This window comes from Microplitis demolitor, chromosome 9 (assembly GCF_026212275.2).
Source record: "Microplitis demolitor isolate Queensland-Clemson2020A chromosome 9, iyMicDemo2.1a, whole genome shotgun sequence".
NCBI lineage: Eukaryota > Metazoa > Arthropoda > Insecta > Hymenoptera > Braconidae > Microplitis > Microplitis demolitor.
Window position 1 is genome coordinate 14,206,233 of NC_068553.1, and position 26,300 is coordinate 14,232,532.

The 26,300-nt window shown below is 27.3% G+C and overlaps 1 protein-coding gene across 3 annotated transcripts in view; it reads right to left on the reverse strand.

Moving 5' to 3' along the window:
- LOC103574374 (ankyrin repeat domain-containing protein 17) overlaps positions 1 to 26,300 on the reverse strand; it is a 69,162-nt gene extending 42,862 nt beyond the window's left edge. The window contains exon 1 of one of the 3 annotated variants that reach the window (XM_014440772.2): positions 26,275 to 26,300. The gene's annotated coding sequence lies outside the window, so the exon portion shown is untranslated. Of the gene's footprint in view, positions 1 to 15,977; positions 16,020 to 20,172; positions 20,442 to 26,274 lie in introns of those variants that run through there. The other 2 variants (XM_014440771.2, XM_014440773.2) reach the window with 2 other exon arrangements.

The window sequence follows — 26,300 nt, forward strand, 5'->3', positions numbered from 1 at the left end:
AACTTTTGAACAATTAATTTTATGAAATTTTTCAGTGAAATCAAAATTTTAAAAAACTTATTCAGAGTGGCCAGGAACCGGGAATATCGGAAATTATCAGGGAATTTAATGCAACCGGAAAATATTATGGAAATGTCAAGAAATTTCGAAATGTATCCGGGAATTAAATTGTGACAGTTCAAAATTTCAAAAAATTTTTAATAATACACTGGTTATAAAAATTAAGGGATATTAAAAAAATTTCAAATTTTCAAGTGATTTTCAACAAGTTGTAACTCGAAGAAAAATGGTCGTACGCCAAAAACAAAAAAAGCAAATTGTAGTTTCAAGTGTCTAATTTTCTGATCTGATCTTTAAATATTTTTATTATGTGCGGTTCCGGAGTAATCCTAAGAAAACTATTGAAAAAGAAATTTACCAAATTTTTGCTCGTCTTAGAAACGGTCTTCGAGCTTCAATAAATTTTTTTTTGATAGTTATAATTGGTTTTTGATTGCTCCAGAACTGTGCATAATTAAAAAACTTCAAGACCAGATCAGAAAATGAGACACTTGAACCTACAGTTTGCCTTTTTGTTTTTGTTGAAAGACCATTTTTCTTCGGGTTACAAACTGTTGAAAATTACTAAAAAATTTGAATTTTTTTTAGTATCTCTTAATTTTTATAACCAGGGTATTTTTAATTTATTTGAATCATATAATTTCTTATTAAATATTTTACCTTACACATTTTTAACATCGAATAATCAAAAGTAGACAATATTAATTTATTTTACTGCCATTTCTTATGGTTTCTCGCATGATTTAATTATCAAATTTAATTATTGAAAATGAAAATATAATAAAAACTTTGAATATCTAAATGATACGAATAAAACTTCTAAATCAGGGAAAAATGTAAAAAATTTACTAATAAACCAGGAAATATCAGGGAATTTTAAAATCATTTTTTTGTGGCCACCCTGTTATTTTCCTTTCTAATGACCATAAAAAACGTGTATTTATATTAAATCTTCAACAAGATATTGTTAGAAAAAATTTTTTTTGTTGATGTCCCTTTGATTTTTATTCGAAATAAATAAATAATGAATGCAGAGTAAAAATAAATCGTAAAGATAAATTTAAGTTTTCACTAAAAAATAGTGAGTGCATCAGAAACGTGTGGCGTAAATCAAGCAGCCTCGACGACTGATTTCCAGTGTGGTAGCCAACCCACGCCTGCATTATATCAGCCAGTCGGCATATTTATTGCCCTGAGGCGCTTAGATTGGAACAAATGCCTCATTCCTTGATGTCTCACACCACATGAGATCTTCAGTACGCTCACTACCTCCTTTACTTCTTATTACTCTCCTCACTATCTACTTCTTATTTTCTTATTACTCTTCTCTTCTCTCCTCTTGTCTTTACTCCACACTCTACTTCATTCTACTCATGTTGCTCCGATTCTCTGCACTTGTACGTCACTTACGCATGTATTAACAATCTCACATATCAATTTATTTTTTACTCAACGAAAACAATATTCTATGGAACAAATTATTTATTTATTCAACCAATTAATAATTTAATTATCTAACCAATTAATTTTAATCACTTTAAATATATATAGCAGCACAAATAAAATCTCATTCAAGATTACTCATATACTAGCAGTTCTCTCGTACGGTAGCTGGTCGCGATTTTATTTATAGAAATATATTGCACACCTCAAATGCAAAAACGTTTAGATAGTGTCTTTACTATCGGAAAACACGCTATTCATGACGCTTTTGTAATTGATTTTTTTTTTTTTTGTTATTAAAGACTTTATTAAAATTCTAGATAAGCTAATACAGACATGACTAATAAAAGTGTGTTGAGACAATTAATGACAAGACGGGGTTTCAAATATTTTTGTCCAAACTTTCAAGAAAAACTCTAAATGCAAAAAATTAAGTTTGAGACATGATGCCATACTGTATAATCCCATATATAACAATCTATTTTAATTTTTGAGCAAGCCTACTCTCAAGATCGATAGATGCTATTGTCTTTTTCTACGCATGTGTCTTGCTGCAGATACTTGTGACCAGATTTAAATTGCAAGTTTAGGGCAAGCCTTACACAAGAAATTCGTGCCAGATTAGCACTCAATTCTGGAAGACTGTGGTTGAAAATGCATGCCTTGCTCAAGATCTGCTTATTATTATTTATTTATTAAGACCATGGAGTCAAAATTCCTTGCAGCCCTCCAATGTAATACAAAATTTTTATAGGTGTATAGAATAATATTCAACAAAATATAAATAACAATTATTAAATGATATTAACTATAACATTCCATTATAAATTCACTCCAAAGATCATTAAAAAACACTCTCTTCACTCAACATGAACTCATAATAGGCTTGACGGAAAGTTTGAAAATTAGGCTGTGACGTACAATGTTCAGGTAACCGATTCCATGCTCTGACTGCACTAACTATGAAAGATTTATCGTATTTCATGCCATGACAACTCGGTAATTCAAGATAGTCCTGACGCACATCACCCCTCCGGAGACGAGGCTCGAGAATATATAAGACACTGCCAATACGTGGCTTTTGATTTAAATACAAGGCTTTATAGATGAGGCACGACAAAAAGAAATCTCTCCGAGTCTTAAGTGTTAACCAGCGCAGGTCTGTATAAAACGGTGTTACATGCTCATACTTTGATATTTTGAAAATGTAGCGAACCCAAGAATTTAACTTCCTCTGTAACCTAATTTGCTGTTGACACATTACATCCGTGTAAACTGCCGCACAATAATCAAATATAGGAAAGATCAAAGTTGTTACAAGTTTTTCTTTCTAACTGGCAAGCTAAACGCATTACCATGCGATTTCAATTAAGCAAGAATCCTCATACTACTTTTGCAAGTCTCAGTTACCTGCAAAGACCAGGTTAAAGTATCCTCACCCTTAAATATGCTTAAGGCTCAAAATTGACCTTGAGCCTTGAGTAGATCTTGAGCAAGCCATGCGCGAGAACCTACTTCAAGTTACTGGTGCAAGAAGTGCGTCAGACACTTTTTATTGCATGTGTTCAAGATATCTTTAATATTCTTGCGTACTATACCCTGAACAAGACATACAAATCTTGACATAGGTTTCTTAATACACGATTTTGCAAAAAAACACATACGTCGAAAGACTCTAGCAGCTAGAAATCTTGCTCAAACACGTGTTTCTAGGGATCTAGCCATTTACGTTTATATTTTTTAAAAATTTTTATTTGTTAAAGAGAAAAAAAGTGGACAAAGTTTTCTTTACTATACAAGTGCAACAAGCGTAGAGTACTGTTTGTCCACATGAGTGAAAAAAATACAATGACAAATCTTTATACGCAACTAAAGACTAAGACCAAAACCGCATCAGTCTTGATATCGGTCTTAATAATATTCTTACATAATCATTTTTGGTCTTGGTCTTGGTCTTACTCTTCTGCAAGGTCAAAACCAAGACCTATTCTACTCATAACTACACATAATTGATTTGCCGCACAACCGTTTATTTTACTACTAATTTATTAGCTCTGCCATTTTTTTAACAAACTACAAGTAAGAATTTGCAAGCGAAAAGAAGTTTTTTTTGTCTCGTGTTGCCCTGGACACCTATACCGAAAATATGTAATCTCATTTTGCCCCGGATTCTCTTATATGTACACATATAAATAATATGAGCATTTTATTTTTAGCAAGGATCAATTTAATCTTTTATATTGACCAAATGAGAGCTAAGAGCATCACCTGAAGAGAAAAAGTAAACTATTAGCTTCAATTACGGAGCCGATGTTAAAGTGTCTTGGGTTAACTAGAAACTAAAGTAAAGGTAACGTTAGGTTTAGATATCACGCATGCGATATGTCGTCAATGTAGTGAGCTTCTACGATGTAAAACCATGAAGACACTCGTTACATACATACATGCATATATATATGTAGTGGATGGATGTATGCAGAGTAGATGTTGGTGTGAATGCCAATTAAATCGACGGGACAATAATTAATTCATGGCGTAGGCGCCAAAGCGGAGAATTGGAAAACGGGCGTTGCTCGATTGCGATCAACGAGTCGATGGAAAAGAGGACGTAGAAAAAAAATAAGGTTTATAATGTTTATAATAAGAAATAAAAATATAAGTTTGAATAAAAAAGGTGAATTGCCGCACACACGAGACTGGGCGACAAGCAACAGCAGCAGCGACCCGGTCTACTCGATCGCTCGCGGAATTATTAGTGCATTTGCATCTTAATGGAACTACATACTACCTATAGCCGTATAACCATATCCACGATGCTATATCTCGGCCCACATCATAATTCCTTTGCATTTGCTCCCGGGTATATGTGAGATCAAAAACATCGTACGGCTAATTTTTTTTTTTTTTTTATTGTAGTTAATAAATGACATTATGGATTATTATGCATTTTTACTATTGAGTATACAATGTTTTTCAGGGATAATTATTGTTGTGTTTTTAATTTAGGTTATAAGTACATAATTGTTACAGAAAAATTTTAAGTACGAATATGCTTAAATATCTTTTTATTTTAATTTTATTTATTCATAACATTCGCATATTATTTTTTTACTACGCGATGTGTAGACATGATTTAGAAAAAAAAATTTGTAAAAAATGAATACGTGTAAGCAAAACCAAAATAGTTGCGGAAAATCGTTTCGTCTCATGTTTTTAGTTGTAGAAAATTTTCCACACGATTTTTTTTAACTGTTTTTTAATAATAATCTATAAATATCCGAAGATTGATGAAAAGGATTATTTCATGCATGCAAATTAGGGTGGCGCAAAAAAACCGACTATTTTTTTTATTCGAGCCTCTTATGAAAATTTTTTGGTACACGATGTTTTAATAAGCCTCTCCGAAAATCAGCTCGATAAAAAAATTTTAAGAGGTCGCTCACGAATTTTGAAAATATCAATAATGATCGAAATTCGAACTTTTCATTTCAAATTTTTTTCTTTCTCGTGGCAGCGATCGTTTATATTTGTAAAATCATAACTACACTGGAAATTTGAGCCTAAAATTTAAATATTTAAACCTCGCTCAAGAATTTTGAATGTTTTCGAGTGCTGTCTTTTGGACATTTTCGAGTGACCTTTGAATATTAAAAATAAAGCTTCTCGATTATTTCACCATCAATTTGCATGACAATGAATAAAAATATAACCCGAGAAATAGAAATAATAAGTTATTTACATACTTTTTTTATTTTTTAATTCAATTTGTAGGTTTGTTCGCTTATTCAAAACTTACCGAATTTTATTGTTTAAGACTGTCCTGTATATTTTTGATTATGCACAAGTTATATTTTACTGAAATGACAATAATTGAGTTATAAAAAAATAAAACAACTAATTTGAACTATTAGTTACATATTATCAGTTAATAATCAAAATTCTTGAGCGCCGTTTTAATATTTGAATTTTGGGCTCAAATTTTCAGCATAATCATGATTTTACAAGTATAAACTATTGCTACCATGAGAAAGAAAAAATTTAGAAATCAAAAATCCGAATTTCAATCATTTTTGATATTTTCAAAATTCTTGAACGACCTCTGGAAAATTTTTTATCGAACTGATTTTCGGAGAGGCTTCTTAAAACAGCGTAAATCAACAAATTTTTATGTGAGATCGAAAAAAAATAGCCGGTTTTTTTGCGCCACCCTAATGCAAATATTAAAATTTTAAAATTTTTAAAATTGTCCAAATTAACCGAAATTTATTTTAATTAAAAATTTAAATTTTTCAATTCAAAACACTTTATATTTTAGTTTTCAATCAATTTGTTAAATTGAAAGGCTCAAATAATTTTTTTTTTTTTTACGGAACCAAAGAAATCCAATTTTGTGCCTAGATCTTTAAATTTACCTTTAGAAAAAAATAATGAACTAGAATATTATTTTCTTATTTAAAATTTTTTAAAAATAAATCAATTAAATTACCAAGCTCTAAATTTTTAATGAAAATAAATAATTAAATTTCAAATTAAGAATGAATTTAAATTTATTTACAGTTAAACAGAAAAAGAAAGTAATGAATTAAAAAAAAAAAAAAAATACATAAAATGACTTCATAATTGAAAAGTATAAGTTATTTGTTTTGACGTAAATTAGGAATATTTAACAGCGAGTTATTTTTAGAGAGGTCAGAGGCTGAGGTCAGTCTATCGGCCTAGTCAGCCTCCTACACTCAGATAATCCTGGCGGATTGCCAGCCGCGAGTTCTCTGCTACCCAACACCCGCCCACGCACGAATAAAACTAAAAGTTTACTTGCGTTATACTCAGCGCAGTTAAATCCTACATAAAACGTACACGCGAGATTCAAATCCAATGCAAACTAAACATATCATATACTACTACTACTACTACTACTATATGTATGACTTTAGCTGACCGTTCGCGATCATACGCGACTCAATCCTCAGTTCCTCTTTCTCTTCTTGCTCTCGCTCTTATTCTCGCTCGGCTCAATAACCGCCTACTGTTATATTATAACATTACTATTACATTACATATTTTACTTGCAAACGCATATACGCGAGATAATAAGCTCGTTGATATTCAGTAGACTAATAAAATAAAAAATCTGTTTTTGTTTTTTCTGAAGATTTAAAATTAATTTTATGTCGCAAATTGCTTTACACTTTTTTTTTAAATAAAATTTATTTGGATAAATAAAATTTGCTATTTTGAATAGCGTTACTAACGCCTCAATCGTAAACTTAAGAATTATATATTTGCATTAGGTTAACTGGATACGTGCCAAGTTTGCAAAAAAAAAATAAAAAAATGAAATAAAAATCATAGTGCAGTGTGGGTGATGGTAAAACGAATAATATATATGAAAAGTGACCTGAACTAAAACATTAATGTAACATATAATATGACTCGATGACCTCTTTACATTTAAATTCTGTTTTCTACCTCGAAATAATCTGCTAAATTTTATGTCAGACTAGAATTAACTCAAAGTTATATTTTTTAAAAATAGAAAAGTTTACAACTCAATTACAAAACCCAAGCTAACCTTAAAATTTGAGCAAACTTATTTTTAAATATTTAAGATCATTAGTTTTAATTATTTTTTTAAAGTAATTGTTTATTTCTTTTGATTCACGAGCACTGAATATTATAAAATTGAAATAAAATAGTTAGATATTAATGGAAGGTGCGAGAATCGGTTTAAAAATGACAAGTGGTAGCTCGGAAACGTAATGGCGCACACAGAAATCAATTCAATTGAGGCCATGCAATTTTATCTTAATATCTGTGATGCTTCTGCGTAACAGACATAAAAATTTTTATCAGATGGATACAAAGTAATAAAAGAAAATTGAGTGAAAATTATTATTGAGATCCGATTGGTAATATCTCACGTAATCTTCGAGATAAGTATACGCTATATGTGATCATTGGAAATGTAATTTAGATCCCTATAACTTAAGTAATAAAATTTAACAAGTTCAATTGTTTAAAAATTAGGGTCGTTTAAATGAGATCGTTTTTTTCAAACAAGAAACATTTTTAAGACTCTTAACTATATTTTTTGGAATAACACTCCAAAGAATTTTTTCGTCTTGACGAAAATTATAGAAAATTCAATTTCCTAAATTTAAGCAAAGCAAAATTTGAGTTCAAAAGTCATGCTGTGTATTTGGTGGGACCAAAAAGGTGTTGCGTACTATGAGTTGCTACAACCTGGCAAATCTATTACGGGCGATCGGTATAGGTTACGATTAATTCGATTGAGCCGTGCATTACGTGAAGAGCGGCCGGAATACGAACAAAGACATGATAAAGTTATTCTTTTGCACGACGACGCTCGACCTCATGTCGCAAACGTCGTCAAAAAATATTTAGAAACACTCAAGTGGGATATTTTACCACACCCGCCGTATTCTCCGGACCTTGCTCCTTCGGATTACTGGTTATTCCGACAGATGCAGCACGACTTGGCACGTCACCGGTTCACTTGTTTTGCAGAAATAGAAAATTGGATCGGAAGTTGGATTGCTTCGAAAGACGAATCATTTTTTCGAGATTGAATTCGAAAATTTCCTGAGAGATGGGAAAAATTAGTAATCAACGATGGACAATACTTTGATTAATCTATTAATTTATTTTGATTTAAAAATAAATATATTTTTAACAACAAAAAACGGACCGAATTAATTTGTACACCCAATATAATCATATATAATTCTACATATGATTATATATAATTATATATGATCTTATACATAATCATATATACTTATATATGATCAGATAAAATCTTTTTAACTTCCCGCTTAGAAAATCGATAATTTTCAAAAATTTCGGGAAGTTATTGTTTTCACTCCGATTTTCGAAAATTGAGTTTTCATCAGATGTTGACGTTTTGAGGTCCTAGGAAGCTATTCTGATTATTTTCAGAATGATGTCCGAGTGTCTGTCCGTCTGTCTGTATGTGCGCGTGCGCGTGCGCGCGCGTGTGTGTGTGTATGTGTGAATGGTCTATAACTTTTTAACTAATGAATCGATTTGGATGTTTAAAGCGGCAATCGAAAGAACTTGTTGGCCATCAACTTTCCTGACAATTTCAGATTATTTGATCAAGTAGACTCGAAAATATTGGCGAATTACGAAAAAAACAAAATTTTTTTTTTTTTAGTTTTTTACTGATTTCTCAGAAACGAATTGAACGATCAACGCCAAAATCTAATCAGCTCTAGAACTCAATAAAATGTGTCGAATGCCGCCTTAACCATCTCAATCGGTTACTTTGTTCGAGAGATATCGTTGGAGAAAGAAATGGTAAAAAACGGTTTTTTTTCAAATATCTTCAATACAGCTGAATTGATCGCTTTCAAATTCTAATCAGCTCTAGAATTCAATACAACGCGCCTATTGCCACCTCAAACATCGAAATTGGTTAATAAGTTCAAAAGATACCAGCGTTGAGAAGTTAAAAAAATAACATTCTATGTTATTTTTTCCAGATAAACCAATATGTACTGTACTAAAATGTGTTTAAAATCTTACAACTTTTTCCTCTTTATGGTCTCTTTTGATCATATAATGCCATCAAACATTTTATTTAGGTTAAGCAATACTATCAACGAAAAAATCGAAAAAACATAGCTTTTAATGATTTTCTCGGATATTTTATATATTATTGCTCTGACCTCACCGAAACTCATTTAAATCTTAATTTCGATCACTGACATTGATTTCTGCCTTATGACATTTAGTTAATTAAACATAATCGGAAATTAAAATTTAAAAACCTCTTGTTCATTAATGATTTTTGATTCTTAAACTTTTAAACTGCATCATAAAGCGTAACTTGTTAGAGTTTGAAAAGCTCATAAAAAAACAATTGCATGCAATAATATTTCCGAGCTCGAAGAGCTCGAAAATATAGTCACATTAATATTTTCGAGCTCAAGGAGTTTTGGGGCTGGCCCGCAGGGCCAACCGACGCCCAGATTTTTACTATTGTTATTATTTTTTCCTTGTTTCTCTCCATTAACTACTGGCAGTAGTACTAGCGTAATAGTTGGATTGAAAAAAAGAGCGAAATCTAAATCAAAAAGGCGGGATATTTGAAAAAAAAAAAAAAAATTGAATAAAAAAAAAATAAAATAAAAGTAAAAATTAAAAATAAAATGAGCGTTTGAGGTGTGCACTTTTGGATTTTCCACCTTTTTTTTTTTAATAACTACTGGTTTTCCTGGAAGGCTTTAAACGTTTGTAACTTTTTAATGATAACTTGTATTAAATTTTTTATGAAGACAAAAATTGTAGAGAGTTAAATTATCTTTCCTAAGACCATCAGTAACGTATCTTAAATAGTTACCACGACAGTCAATCGAAAAAATATAATTTTTCGTACTCAAAAAAATACTTTGAATTTATAAAAAATTTTATTTTCAAAAATTTTAAGATAAAAATAATTTATTTATAGCTGAAACAAAACCCATTTAAAGTACAAAAAAAATATCCACCTGCCTGGTAAGAACCTAAAGGCATTGGACCATCTAGCTTATCTCTTATTCTGTCTCAACCGCGTGGGCAGGCGTGAAATACTACAGGTTTTTTAATAAAAAATAAAAATCTAAAGCAGGTTAAAAAATATAAAGCACTAAAGTTTGCGTGCAGCAATAATTAATTCCCAAATAATTTTATTTTGTTTAATTTAAAATTCAAGCGCGTTATCAACCATAGTTTAGTTCAACCTCAGGCCTTAGGGCTCAGGGTAACGTCTAAAACACAAGAGACTTGACTTCTCAAGATCAATGGCTACACCCATAATTTATTCCCATGGGAATGTGGCATATTAATTTACCGATGCCACTGGACTTTAAATTATTTTTATTTTTAAATTGTAATGACTCGGTTTTATATTGCATATATATGTTAATGCTAATTAAAGCCCCCTGCTATTTTATTCCCAATGTTAATGTGAAATAGTTTCATTCAAGATTAAAGTCAACAACAAAAAAATAAATTCAATCTCATTCACGAGTGTGGGATCGATTTTTTTTTAGCCTCAAGTAAAGAAAAAGAACAGAAAAAAAATATATATAAATAACCACGGATGCTAACGATTTAAATACGAAAACTCGCATGCGTGTAGGCTCGATGTTTATATGTATATATATCTATACATATATACAGATATATTTAAAAGTGTATAATCCAGATCATTAATGAAGGAATCGAATAAGACTTAGCAATTAAAACGGATACAAAGACGATCACGTCAAAGTCTTTGCGTATAAGAGATGCAGAGCGTAGGGACTTTAAGACAAGTAACAAACCAACTTCCTTTTCGATTTATTCTTTCCTCTCGATCTCATGCAGAGCTTCTGAGCTACACTATTATGCACACTAGTGAGGACTCAGGACTATAAAGACTACGATGAACAACTCACTAAGTAATTACAATAATGAATGTTTATTTTCGCAATCATCCCGATACACAGAGTCTATCCTATAAATATATATATCTATGTATATAAAAGTATGCATGTGTGTTTATCGTATTCATTCGTACTCAACAAACTCACCGGTGGTCTTTTACACACTAGACACTTGTCATTATACTCGTCATTAAAATTTATTTATTTACGTTTTTTAAGTTTTATTTAAATAATTCGTGGTTTTGAATTTACTTTTTTTTCTAAATTGATTTAATTTGATAACTGAACGTGTGATTGATTTTTTTTTTCAATGAATTTATTAAATTGATTATATGAATTACACATGTCGACGAAAGACATTGAAATTTTTTTTAATGAATGGCAATTACATAATTATTCTCGTTTGAAAAAAGTTAATTATAGTAGTGAAACTTTCATTTGCAGTTATGATAAATATTTTTTTATATATAAATTTCCTGCCAGTGAATTTGGTTACGATTATTTTTGTCGTCTAAAAAAATTATTTAATTATAAATTAAAATTTTAACTAAACTAATGGAAATATGAAGAAAATTGTTACTAAAAATTTTGTAGGGAATTGAATTATTTACAAAAAAGATCCCAATAAATTTTAGCTTTAATTCAATAGATTAAACGTTATTTTAAATTTAAACTCATGCATAATCTAAATTACGTTAAAGAAAAATAGAATTAAATTAAAAAAAAATATTGGAAGATCCTAAAGTTCACACTTCAATCACTCATGTTGTAGTAAAAAATAAATAACAAGGAAAATGTAAATATATACGCATAAAGTGCTTGTGGTGATAATAAACAAATTAAAAATTTTGGTTAACCCCCTCCCCCCTCATTTTAGATAAAGGTTACTCTAGATATTACCGTGTTTTTTTTACAACTGTGACGCCAATTATAATCTCAATGGAAGTAAGCCGTCAGAAAAAACATCATCATCAATGTGTACCGTTTAAATAGCAGCTTCAAATTTTTTATTGATTATAATTGAATATATAAGATATAGATAGTGATTTATTCATAGGATTTTCCCATCTAAATTATTAAGCTAATACGAAAAAGAATTTTTAAAAAATAATAATATTACACACAGAAAAAATGATTTCTTGACGCAAAAATTTTGACTCGTCCCAAGAAAAATTTTACTTGCCCTAAGAAATTTTTTGCATTATGAATTAAAAATAAAAATTTTCTTGGGGACGAGAAAAAATTTTCTTGAGCCAAGAACAAATTTTTTGGCGCAAGAAATTTTTTCTGACCCTCAGAAAATTTTTTTTCTCTGCACAAATATTTGTCGTGTTTGTACGTGACAAAAATTCATACAGAACAATTAAAATATCACTAATTTCATAAATTATATAATTTTTTAAGTCTATATTTATTAAAAAAGCTGACTTGAAATTGTATCAGAACTAATCATTGATAATTGTGCGTATAATAATACACAATATTCCATTTTAAAAAACTCGATAGTGTAAAAATGATTGAGTGTGAATGAAATAGCCGAAAATTTGATAGTGATCGTAAGAAACACTCAATACGTTTATGTTCGAAATGTGCAAAAAAGACTGACATGAGTACCTAATTAAAGTTTACGATCAATAGATTACGTAAATATTTTTTCGGCATTTGTTATTGATTTAATGATTGAAAAAAATTATGAAAAACGTCACACGTGTCCCCATCTTGAAAACCAAATTCGAACAAATTTAAAAAATTAACACTCATTGTATTAAAACTATCAGACTCATATTTTTATAATTATAAGTAATGGAAGTCTTAAAAAGTTAGTTAAAAAACAAATAAAAGGTTGAGCTATTAGTCAATATTGATTTAAAACTTCAACTCCAAAATACCCCCCTTCCCTCGAGACTGTGATTTAAAATAAACGTAATAATAATTTGAAAAATTTACATACGAACGACTTGGATTACCAACTTGACTTATTTTTTATTGAATGAACATATCGTAATTATAATTTCATTTAAGATATATTTATATATTTCTTGTAATACAGCATAAGAACAGTTGGCTTTATGATGAGAAACTTGACCTCATGATTCTGTTACATTTCCCGTTTGAGTTTACGCTAAACATCTGTCGTTTTATTTTCCTGAAGTGATAGTACCAGATGTATAAATCTAGCAAACGAAAAAAAAATAATAAAAACTATTGTTTAAAGATTTTTATTCACACGGTTATAAAATAAAACCCTCCATTAAATAAAAAATATGACTCGTTAATTAAATGATGGATCGACACTTTGATTGCTCTTTAGATTACAGTATACATTTCCATAAGGGTTTTAGTACTTAAAATTATAAAATAAAGATCACTTTATCTGATTATATTCAATCAATCATCGAAACGTCATTCAGTCGGACAAAAATATTTTTTTATTTTTTTTTACTCTGCATATTTCTGTGTGTGGAAGTCCAAGACTCAGATCAATCAGATAAATTCTCAATAAATAAAACCAGTATATGTAACAAGACTGTGTACAATATATATATCAAGTAGATCTCATCATCAAAAGTAAGTCCAATTAGTAAAGATGATAGTCATGATGATAAATTTATCGTGAGAATTAAAAATTAATTATTTAAATCTTGAATAATTATTTTAATATAAAAAATTTACTAAATAATTAAACTTTCGGTAACTTCAAAATTTTAGACTCAAAAATTAATTAGCAATTTTAATTATTTTTGGAATTTTTATCTATTCTTTATTATATAATTTTTTAAATTCAAATTTCAAATGATAATTCTTAATAATAAGCGGTTGCAAAAAAAAATCTTTACATCCCTTAAAAAAAAAAAATAAATAAAATTCATAAAAAATTACAATTAAAATTAATTATTTGCAATCTGGAAGACTGGTGTCCAGCTAAATTATAAACAGTGATGATAAATTTTAAATATTTATTGGTACTTTTTGGAAGTTGATTTTTATTTGTTCTTGTGCGCAATAGCTAAACATTTAAAATAATTTTAAATATTTTTTAATATAAAATACATGAAATTGTTTTTCAAATTAAAATTTATAAATTAATTTCAACTGAATAATTGATTCAGCAAAACATGTGTTCGGAAACAATAATTACGATTATTCTTAGATAGTACTTCCTCCCTTTCACTTTTTTAAGAATATTCAATGACCTTGAACTGTCATAACGGTATTAAAATTTGATTAATTAATCAAAAAAAAAAAAAAATGAAAGCGTAAGCTTAAAGTTACAGTCATTATATTAATTAAGAGTTGTGTAGTTCTGTAAATAACGTCCATTAATATATTAATGACAAATCAAAAATTTTTTCGGTCAATTTAATCAACAAATTTCATTAAATACTCTGTAAATAATTTTTGGAGTGAGCGCGATTGAAATCCAAAGTGAATGCGGAGTAGATGATTTTGCACACTGCGAACGCGAAGCTCTACTATTACCAATTTTATTTATTTGACCTCCTCAAGGTGAAATTCACTCGGGAGGAGGGTTCAAAGGGTATTTTAATTTTAAAACTTCGGATCAGAGTGGCTGCGAAATTGAATAAAATCCACATAATTCCAAAATCACTCCGTTAAAAAAAAAACTTTCTATTTACTCCATATGCTAAGTGTTTTTTTTAACACTCCGGTACTTCGAGTGACGGAGTGAATTTAAATTGAAATAAAATACGTATTCACTCTGAATTCACTCTTGATTTTTTACAGTGTAGCAAATTTAAATCAATTAGGGTAGAATTACCGTTTTCGGCCACTTTAGGACCAGTATTGGACACTTGAAAAACTTAAATAAATTAATTAGTAAAAGACACAATCACATAATTAATTTTTGAAATATGCTTAAAGATACTTTTGTCTTACTATTAAAATAGAAATTTTATTTTACTTTTTTTCATTAATTAAAGTCAAGTATTAAATGTCCAAAAATTGGAGCAGTGGCTACAAATAGTACCTCTATGCTATAAGTTATTTTTTAAAAATTTATATCCTAGTATAATTGTATAACTACAATGTCTTTTTAACATTTTAATACGGATATAACAATCGAAAGTCATTGAACATATTTAAAAAGTAGAGCGCGGGAAAAGGGGTACTGTAGGGTCGTCCTTAAACAATTTTAATTGCGTTGACAACAAAAAATCAAAGTCGAAAGGTTACCGTATGAGACACCGAGTAAACAAATTCTTATTATAAATAATTCAAAATCAGATATCGAGGATACGGAAAATATCTAATGAGTTAGTAAAAGGTACAAAAAATAATAGTAATAAAAAATTTTTTCATATATACTAATCTTGAAAAGAAAATCTATATCTCATAGATCCTATCAGATTACTATTAAAAGATCAATCAAAATTTTAGGTAATTAATTTTAAATAAAAATAATTATTTACTATTTTTATCAAGAGCTAAAAGTTCATATATATTCATTATAAATTATTATTAAAAAGATTTATCGACCGTTATTACAAATTGTTTAAATTAAACATTCCCTCCAGATTTTTATTAAAAATAATAAGTTAATAGTGTTAATTAAAAATAAGATCAATTATTTTATAAATAAAACATCTGGGGTGTCTCATATATTCCGGATGACTATTAAAGGATTAATTATAAAACAATTATTTAATGGATGGACTAAAAATCAACGCATGCACGGACAAATGATGGAGGTAAAAATAAATAATAAAAATAAAAAAAAAAATGTAATGACGTAAAAAGCGGCGGAACAAGTAAAGCTATTTTCTTAAACACGTCTTAAATTCCAGCTAATAATTGAGCATCAGTTGAACGGTTGGGCGGGGAAACTGGAATTATGCAAATCTACGAACGTGAAACACACACTCGGTGGATCAGGATCGTGTCCTGAGGGCGCGACGCGCGTCGGAGACCAAGAATCAAGTATAAACTCACTATAAAACAGTATCCACTCACATATACATACTTGTCTACATACATACATGTATATGTATATATATATACCTGGACTGAGTCGAGTAGAAAAACTGACCAAGATCCGATACCTGTCTGCTGCAGAGAACAGTATAAAGCGTGATCACGAACACGGAAAAATATTTATACCAAAAAATATTAAATATACTATTGTATTGTTTTTTAGTTGACGTTTAAATTCTTTTTTTATTTTCCTTTGTTTTATATTGTTTTGAAAACATCTTCAAGAGTTACTCAACCTCTTCACCTTTAAGTTTTATTTTTATCGTGATGTTTCATACAACGTGATGTTTTATTTAATATTTGCTTTATTATTATTATTATTATTATTGTAACTATTATTATTATTATTATTAATATGAAATAAAATATCATAATTAATTATACTCTTTCATCATAATATATCAATTATAATAACTGTTCAAGCTATGTATTTATATGTTTGGGTAAAATGGCATCTACAAAAATTTTATTTTATTTTAGTAATATTTCTAATGAAAAAATTCAATTTTTTAAAAATGATCATGTTTGTATTTCCAAACTGAAGTTTTATCGCCCTATAAGAAAGCAAATAATAAAAAATAAATTTAAATGATGATATGTAATTAATTTTCTTTTTAGTATTCGAAATTTCAAATTATTTTATTAAAATTTGGAATGTTGAAATGATTTGCAAATAAAAAATATTTAAAAACTACAATGGATTAAAATGCCTTCGATGAATTTGAATCGAATAATCGGGAAATTTTTTTTTAGGAAAATATAAAAGATATTTTCAAGACATCAGTAATAATAAATCTGTTAACTGTGTAAAGAAAATTTATTAAAAAATATAAATTATTTTCAGATAAAAAATCTAAGACGGTAGCGAACCTATACTTGAATTTTTTTTCAAATTTAAAAAAACGAAAAAATAAAAACAATTAATTTAAAACTATATCTGAACACATCTTGACTTTTATAAGGAAAAATTGGGACTTTTTTATAGAGTAAAAATTTTCGAAAAATGGTTTGAAAAAAAATTATCAATTCGAAAGTTTGTAAAAAGTTCAAGTGTCTTGAATTTATTTATGTTCTCTATAGCTAAAACTGTTGAAATTCTTATAATATTCGTTCCAATGCAATGTCAGTTAACTAAATGTTGAAGAAATCTTCTCAAATATTATTTTTCTATAGATTTTTCAACAATTTGAAGAAAAAAAATTAATTAAAAAATTTTCATATTTAAACAAAAATCAGCAATTCCATAAATTAATGCAAAGTAAATTTACTCAAAACAAATTTAGCATGTTTTAATTATAAATTATAAAGCACAAAAAAAGGATTTCTTGGCATGAAAAATTTCTTTCGGACTCGAAAAAATTTCTGGACGCAAGAAATTTTTTCTCGCCCCAAAAATTTTTTTTTCGCTCAAAAAAATTTTCATTTTCTACTGGTAGTGTGAAAAATTTCTGAGGGCAAGTAAAGATTTTCTTAGGTCGAGTAAAAATTTTTTGCGTCAATAAATCCTTTTTTTCTGTGTGAAAAATTTGCATTTTATGATTAAAATAAATTAAACTAAATTAACTATTGATATTTTATGTACCTATAGTACATGCAAAAAAAAAATAAAATCCCAGTCCTTAAATAAATAAATAAATCACACAAAAAAAAATATAATAAGCAATGTAGACATTATTATACCAAGCATGATCGTGATTGAGCATACACGATAGCGTTATCGCGTTTTCATTGGAGAGTGCGTTAGTTACCTCAGCATTCACAGCCCAATGATATAAAACTCTAACAGCACATGGTGCAGAGGTCACTGATAAAAGACCGCGATAATAATGTAACACTATATACCTACACCTATAAACATTAAATATATATGTATATATATAGATATACATATATATATATATGTATATATATATAGATATACATATCTAAATAAATATATACAAAGTCAAAACTCAATCCTCTACTCTACTCGGACGCAGGTGAACTTAAATGTAATCCAACTCGATAAGAGTCTCTCTATCTTATCTTTTTTAGTACCACCTCAATATCACCAGCTATTCCAATGTGATATCTATATGTATATATATAAATATATACATGCATATATGTACCATATAACAACGTCCACTGTAATATATATATAGTTACTGTAAGACAAGTAACAACCTCCTTCAGATTATTATAAATTCAAGACCTAAGACTTGTACGTAGGATGATCTAGGAAGCTTTAAAAAATTATTTTTTTTATGGAAATTCATTTTTGAATCTTGTTGATACTTCTTAACATATCTTGAGATCAAATTGTCGTTGTACGTTAATTGTAATTAAAGATTAAAGATATTCAATAATAAAAGAAGATGATTGTTATTCATATTAATTTATCGTCAATGATTATAATTATTTGAATTTCTACATAGGGTGAATGTGGAAATTGTGATTGAAAATACAGTCTATTTTTATAGAAATATTTATAATAATTAAGGAAAGATAACTCGTTTTTCTACTCGTTTAATTTAAATAAAAAGGCGATTTTTTAATAATAAAAATGAGTGTGAGCAGACATCAGACATGAAATTATTAATAAATAGAGTAAATAATTAACAAAATAAAATTTTTAAAAAATGCGCATTTAAAAAATTTTAAAAATAATAAGTGCATTTTTTATAAATATTATTTTTTTAATTATTTACTCTATTTATTTATAATTCTAAATTTGTCTGGTGTCTGCTATATTCACACTGATTAATAAAATAGTATTTTAATAATATAATAGGACGTTAATAGAAAATACTGTGTATATGTATACCTGAGGTTTTTATATGATGACTATGTATGTTTTTATATTGATGAATATGTATTCCTAAGTACTTCAATGATTTTAAATTAGTGAATGTCAAAAACTAGAAACGAATAAATTAAATTATATACTAATTAAGTAAATAACAGCTACAAATTCCTAATTATTTAACAAATTATATATTATAAAACTATATAAATGTCAAATATATTCAATTAAATATAAGATACTCTATTTTTCGTATTAATTATTAGCTGGATTAATTTTGAATCAACGATTACTTTTTAATTAAAGAAAAAACAATAAATTATAAAATAAAAATATTTTCAAAAATCGTACCTGCAGTTTTTAAAATTTTCTACATATGCATTTTTTCTATTTATTTTTTTTTTTTTAAATTGATTCGTTGAAAAAAAAAATGCACTTATAGAGAGTTTAAAAAACCTCAGGTGCAATTTTTTCAAACATTTTTTTTTTTAATAATGTATTGTCTAGAAAAAAATCCAAAAATTATTAGACGTCGGCTAACTTCAGTATCATTTTTAATTGAGAGTTGGTATAAAGCCATAAAACAATAACTCGGCATATTATTGAGTTATTGAAAGAAAAAAAACACTTTGTATTGATATCTACTTCTGGTAATCGCTGTGGCTAAAATAATCAAATGAAAAAATTTCAAAAAAGACCGCTATTGCAATTTTATAAAAATAAATTAATACTTATAATTGTTATTACATTATTTGTACTTACGCCAATTTACTATTGACTAGTCATTAAGAATTTTTTCCCCGCAAAAAATTATGACATTTCATTAATTTTTTAAACTCAAGCCGTGAACTGCAGTAATACACACATTTATCTTATATTATATTTATTTAATTAAATGTGTCGTATATTTAGATATTTTGAAATAAATGCGGACATGTTTAAAATATAAAAGTAAATTTTTTAGACGGAAGTTGATTTTTTTTTTTTTAAATATTATCAAAGAACCGTTTTTGCTTTATGTTTTACCTCAAATAATTTTAAACTTATTTGAAATATTTCTAAGAAAATTTATTATTTTTTATTTTTTATTTTATTTAAAATAAATTCTTAGAATTAAATTTTATCATATTTAAAAAAAAAATATATCCAACTTCCTGTACTTTATCTTGACCTCAAAAAAAAAAGTATACATTAATTCTACTTGTAATTAAAATATTTGATTGTCAATTTATAAATATATAACATAAACATTTAATATATTTATAAATAAAGAAAAAAATTCTAAGTGGGTGTAAGAGATGTGTCACAGAATTTCTATTTTTATCTAAGTGGATCCACGTGTGTAAGAAATTAAACTATTTTTATTAGAAATAAATAAGAAAGTTTGAAATAAATCTCAATTAATAAATATAAGTAATAAATAAATAAATAAATTACCAAGCTACATAAATGTCGATTCGGGAAACTCCATTGTCAAAAAACAAAACACCAACCACAAACACAACCCACAATACTTATGCATATTTTTAGTTATTTAGTCAAACACTTAATTATTTAATATTCATTTATTTTAAGATCACAGAAAACAGGAGATGAATGATAGTTATCATTATTAATAAGATTTAAATTAAACTGAGGATGTCAAATAATATTTAGTGAGATAAATAAATGTATGCACGACCGAAATAAAATAGTTACTGACCGGAGGTCGGAGGAGAGCTAAAAGCGCGGCAACATGTTTAGCAACGGCTGTATTGTGACGTGCGCGTTCACAATGTGCGCGACCTGACACATTGATAGGTCACTTTAAAACCATCGCGCCAATTAGATTTGAATTTTTTTTGAGTTAACGAATCAAATTTTCGTTTATTTTTTGTCGCTGGCATAGAAAAAACTTTATCATTGTTATTAAATAAACAATTTAATTAATTAAATGAATAATTATTAATTATACTAAAATGAGCTGGCATCTAATAACTTTTTAATTTTTTTAAAAACGATAAATTAAAAAAAAAAATAAGTATTCCAAAAAATTTTACCTATAGTTTTTCAAGTGGCTAAATGTTAACTTTTTTTTATCAAAAAAATTAACAAAAAAAAACAATAAAAATAAAATTTTTTACAACAAATATCACCACTAGTGTCTAGCAAAATGTTAACTTTTTTATATTTCAAAAAGATAACTTTATGGTACCAATTTGTCAACATATTGGTAACTTTTTGATAACACTTTGTAACGTTTTGTTGACAAACAGCAATCAGTTTTTTGATACCAAAAAGGTAGCAAATCGACGACTTTTTTATGTATGTTGACATAAAACATTCAGAATTTTATCTTTATGTTAACAAATTAAACATCTTTATGTTGACTCAATGCTAGCAAATTGTTAAATTTTTGAGGGCTTTTAGATAGGATAAATAGTAGTAGAATTAAAAATATGTAAATAAACAAAAACAAAGTACTTAGCATATTTTATTGTAAACTAAAAAAATTATACTACTTTAGTTTAATTTATTTTATAAATTAAACAAGTAAAAATGATTTCTCATTTTACAATAAGATATGGAATGCAGTAATGTTTCATTTATCTACTAACTCTTAATTGTCCACTATCGGCTTATACAAATATATATTTATTAATTTTTATGATAGTAAAGTTAGCGGACATCTGACAATTTTTAAAACTTCGAAATAATAAATAAAAATGTTCATAAAATAAAAATTAAAAAATGTATGTTTAGAAAATTCAAAATTCAGTACATGCATTTTTTTAGTTTTATTGTTTTAGTTATTTAATGTTTTTATATGTATTTAAAAAATTGTCGTATGTTTACAACATTTGTACTCATTAATTTTCTGTGTGCATATTTTTAGTTTTTTTAAATTTAATTGCTGAAAAAAAAAAATGGAAAATTGTTTGCTGACTTCAGGACCATTAATTATTAAATAAATAAGCATGAAAAATTTATTCTCATTTGCTTATTGTAAAAATTATTTATTATAATAAATTAATAAATAGCAATTTTTTTAAGAAAGAGAAACGGAGGGACAAAATGAGTGCCTTAGGTATATACTGGGCTTTTAAAAAATTTTGTTTTTTAAATTCTACAGAGGAAATACATAAACTATGGGATATTTGTGGGCATCTATAATTTATTATAAAAATTTTTTTTTTTAATAAATTAATAAATGGGAATGTGGAGGGGGGGGGGATAAAGGGTTCTATATGGGATACTGTGGGATTTTAAAATTTTTTATAAAACTCTACAAATAGATAGGATGACGTCATGGGACAATTTAAAATACTTAAAATTTATTTTCAAAAAATTTTTAATCTGAAATCTGGCATCAATTTTTATTTAAATAATTCAAAAAAAATGTATTATTTGAGCTGTTTTTCAGTATAAAAATATTTAAGATAACATACACCCAATAATTGACACTTCATTTCATTTAATTATTTTTTTTTACATCTTTAGAAATTATTATTTTTCTATAAGCTTTTGATGCATGTAAAACTTTAAAAAACACATTTCTTGTTTATAAAACAAATAATGGAACAAAAAAAAATGAAATTTTGTAACCTATGTTCACTTTTCAAATGTTTGGGACTAAAAAAAAATAGAGCCGGATTTAATTTTAATCCAAATTTGAATATTTAAAATAATTTATATTTAATAAAAATAATATTCTTATGCAAAATCATAAATAATCAATTTCAGTTTTAATAATTAAACATAATATATTTGATTTTTAATTTATACAACGTTTTAGTTACTCTATAAATTTTAATTTCATATAATACATAGATGAAGCATTACTTTGATAACTATTCAATAGTAATAAGTAAGATAGTTTTTATGGTAGAATTTAATATTTGGGTACAATATCAAACATTGTTTTGTAATGTGGCTGATGCGTCATATGACAGTTTGTGACTTGGCGAATTTGCATTTATAATTGAAAACGAAAAATCTAATTCTTTAACCTCATAAGCATGAAAGTTTTCAGCAAAAGATGTTGTACACCACTGTTTACATTTGCGATAAGGCTTAAAAAAATCCAAAAATTATTAGACGTCAGCTAACTTCAGTATCATTGAAATTTCAAATAATTATTGCGCGTATCATCATGTAGAGGATGCTTGCACCAATTTCCGCACTCGATATAAACACCAAGACATTAAGACTTAACCTTACTGTATCAGTAATGTAATACACAAGTTTTTACTTCGATTTTATTATTCAGTGGAGTTATTGTTTATAAATAGCATTTTTAAAACTATCCTTCGGAGTGAATTTCACTCCAAGGGGAATATATAAATAAAAATTCATTCACTTCGCATTCACTTCGTATTTAATCAGCATTCGCTCCCCGAATTTTTCACTGTGTATAGAAAGAAATTCGTACTATTAACATTTTTTAATGGACCGTTTCACCTCTTTATTTCTAACTATTTTCAAACCAGTGACAACAATAATTTTCTTAAGTAATCAACATTGTGAAAAAAAGAAATTTAATTTCTTACACTTGTGATCTTATTAAAAAATTATATAAAATCAATAGTTTAAAATAGTCGTTTTAAGTCTGATAAAAATATACTTGTCAAAAAGTTTTTTTAGTTAATGAAATTAATTCAACTTTCAAACGATTGATCTTATGCTTATTGTTATAAAAACAGTAGTTGTAGGAAATTCAATTTCCTTTCCAATAATGCCTTATACCGTATATTTATCTCATACTGATTAGTAAATTCTTTATAAAATATTGTAATACTTAAACATTGTGTGTGATCAATGGAAGGAAAATTTAATTATTTAATCTGTAACTCTTGTCTTATCAGAAAGTAGCATTCGATCAGACTTGAAGAAAAAATTTAATAATTTGTTGAATAGCTATAATTTTTAAAAAATCATATGGGGCAAGTGTGAACTGTGGGTAAGTGTCCGCATTTATTTCGGACTAAATGCATAGGTTTGCGCACACTTTCCCCACATGTCTCAATAGTAATTATTATAAAGATTTAAATTATAGGAAATTGTATTTCTTTTTTAAAGACCGTAAACAAAATGTATTACTTTTAATATTTTATGAGATATTGTTAATTGAACAGTGTAAGAAATTTTCTCTGAAGTCACTGTAAAAAGTCACTCCGAAGGGGAATTTATTTTAATATTGAAACTCCGAACTCGAGTAATTGCGGATTTTAAAAAAAATCCGATCCCTCTGAAACCACTCCGATGTCGGAGTGACTTTTTCTAAAACTCTAGAACTTCGAGTGACGGAGTGAATCCGGATTCAAATAAAATCCGTAGTAACTCCAAATTCACGCCCGATTTTTACAGTGAAGTTAAACTTAATTAAGAAGTTTTGAATTTGAATTTTTAAATTTTTCTCTATAATAAATAAATAAATAAAAATAATGTGAGTTATAATAATTAAATAAACATAAATTTACACATCAACTGTTTACTTTTCCAATAAAAAAAACGATTTAAAGAATTATCGACACGTGTGTTGTATCGAGTGTTAAGTATATATAAGTATAAATATATATAGCAAGAAAAAATATGTTATAAAACCGGGAAAGCAACTTGTCGGCGTAGTGTTAAAATACACTGTTGAACGTATAAATATCAATCAAGATCTCGCGGGAATTATCATTAATCGAACAGATTGTCGAATATTTAAAATCGCGTGCCCGTATAACGGAAGTCTAAATTAGCAGCCGTTAACCCAAGATCTAAATTACCGGTTAACACCGTTTTAACTCGTATCGTGTGCACATACAAATACTCCACCCTCAGTATCTTCTCTCCTTCACGTGCTCAACCACACAACACTATATATAACTTTTATTTTTTTTTTACTTCTGACTTTACACAACTTTCGCGCTCCGTTACGTTTTAAATTTACTCATACATTTAAATAAACTATTTCATTATTATGCATGCTTTATAAGTTAAATTGAACATTAATGCTACTGTCAATCAATGTAAATATCACTAAGAAAAAATTCATTAAGTCGGTATCTTTTTTATTATTTTATCGACCAGATTACGAATCGTTGATATTAATTTTAAAAAATTCATAACTTTTGAAAACATTACGATGGGCTAAACTGGAGCCGTTCATTTTAAAGATCAGTCTTTCTGCTATAATTTAAAGAGGTCATGTAATCATTTTTGTTAATTAGCTTTTGAGAAACAAAATTTAAAAATTGTAGGTTTTTTTTACAGATGAATTTTTCGTTAAATTGAAAATATTATTTAAAAATTTATTTTACAATAAACAATTGAATTAAGAGATATTTTTTGATATATTTTTCAAATACTTTGAATTTTGAAGCGCTACGAAATACTGAGACCATAATAATTAAAATCAGCAAAAGAAAAATTATAAAACAAAATTTTGTAACCAATTTTTAGAGAATTTTCTGGAGTGCCCCTAAAAATTTTTCAAGTTGTAATTATAGTAAAGTGATAACAAATTTGTTCGAAATAGATAAAAATAAATTGTATCTGGTGCTCAAAAGCCACTAAAGTTAATTACTCATCTATAATTGCAGTCGTAATGTTTTGCCCCCCTCCCCTATTGTAATTAATATTATTTAATTAGTATTAAATATTAAAATATTTAAAAAAATAAATAAGTTAATTAAATATATGTTTTATTAATGAAGTAACATTAGCATAAACTTTAAAATTTGTTTATAATAAATTTTAGAAACATAAATATTTATTATATATAATAAGTATGCTGTTGTAAATTTAATTAGACATATCATTATTTTAAATTAAGATTGCAAATATACACGGAGAAATCCCAAGAAATTACGATTGTATAAAATTGCACCTAAGCCGAAATAATTTAAAATAATTATATGTTCTTTAGTAAAAATTTACACTGAATATTGAAATGAGTCATAAGTGAAACGGAAGCATGTACACTAAAAAAATGTTTATGTAAACGTAAAATTATTTTCAAATGATAACAGATGTGTTCGAAATAGATAATAACAAATTACAATCGGGGCTCGAAAACCCCAAGAAATAATTACTCGCTATTATGTATCCCGTCGTGCCTCGATCTCCCTTATAGAAATTGTATGTAGGATTATGCGCCACTCAATCTTGGTGAGTAAATAAAAAATTTTATGTAGATATTTACGACAGCATTGAAGGCGCGTACAAGTACATTTAAAATGACATTAGTGACGGTGGCATATCTATGGTCAGCCATGCGTGCTATTTTAGCAAGAAGTAAATTTTAAAAATACCACAAGACTTCCAGGTTCGATTTCATGCCCGTTACGGACGAGTTAAAACAACCTAAACAACTTATACATAATATTATAGATTCAATCATATCGTACTTACTACCATTGTAACAATCTCTTTAATCTCAACGCCTAAAAAGAAAAATGACTGTAGACATACGGTCTACTACCTATACTCAATGAATCTGTATGTGTGTTTGTATTGAGAGAAAAAATAAAAATAAATAAAAACTGTAGACATAATTTACTTTACACTCACCGCTTAAGGCTCAATTTCAATCACGG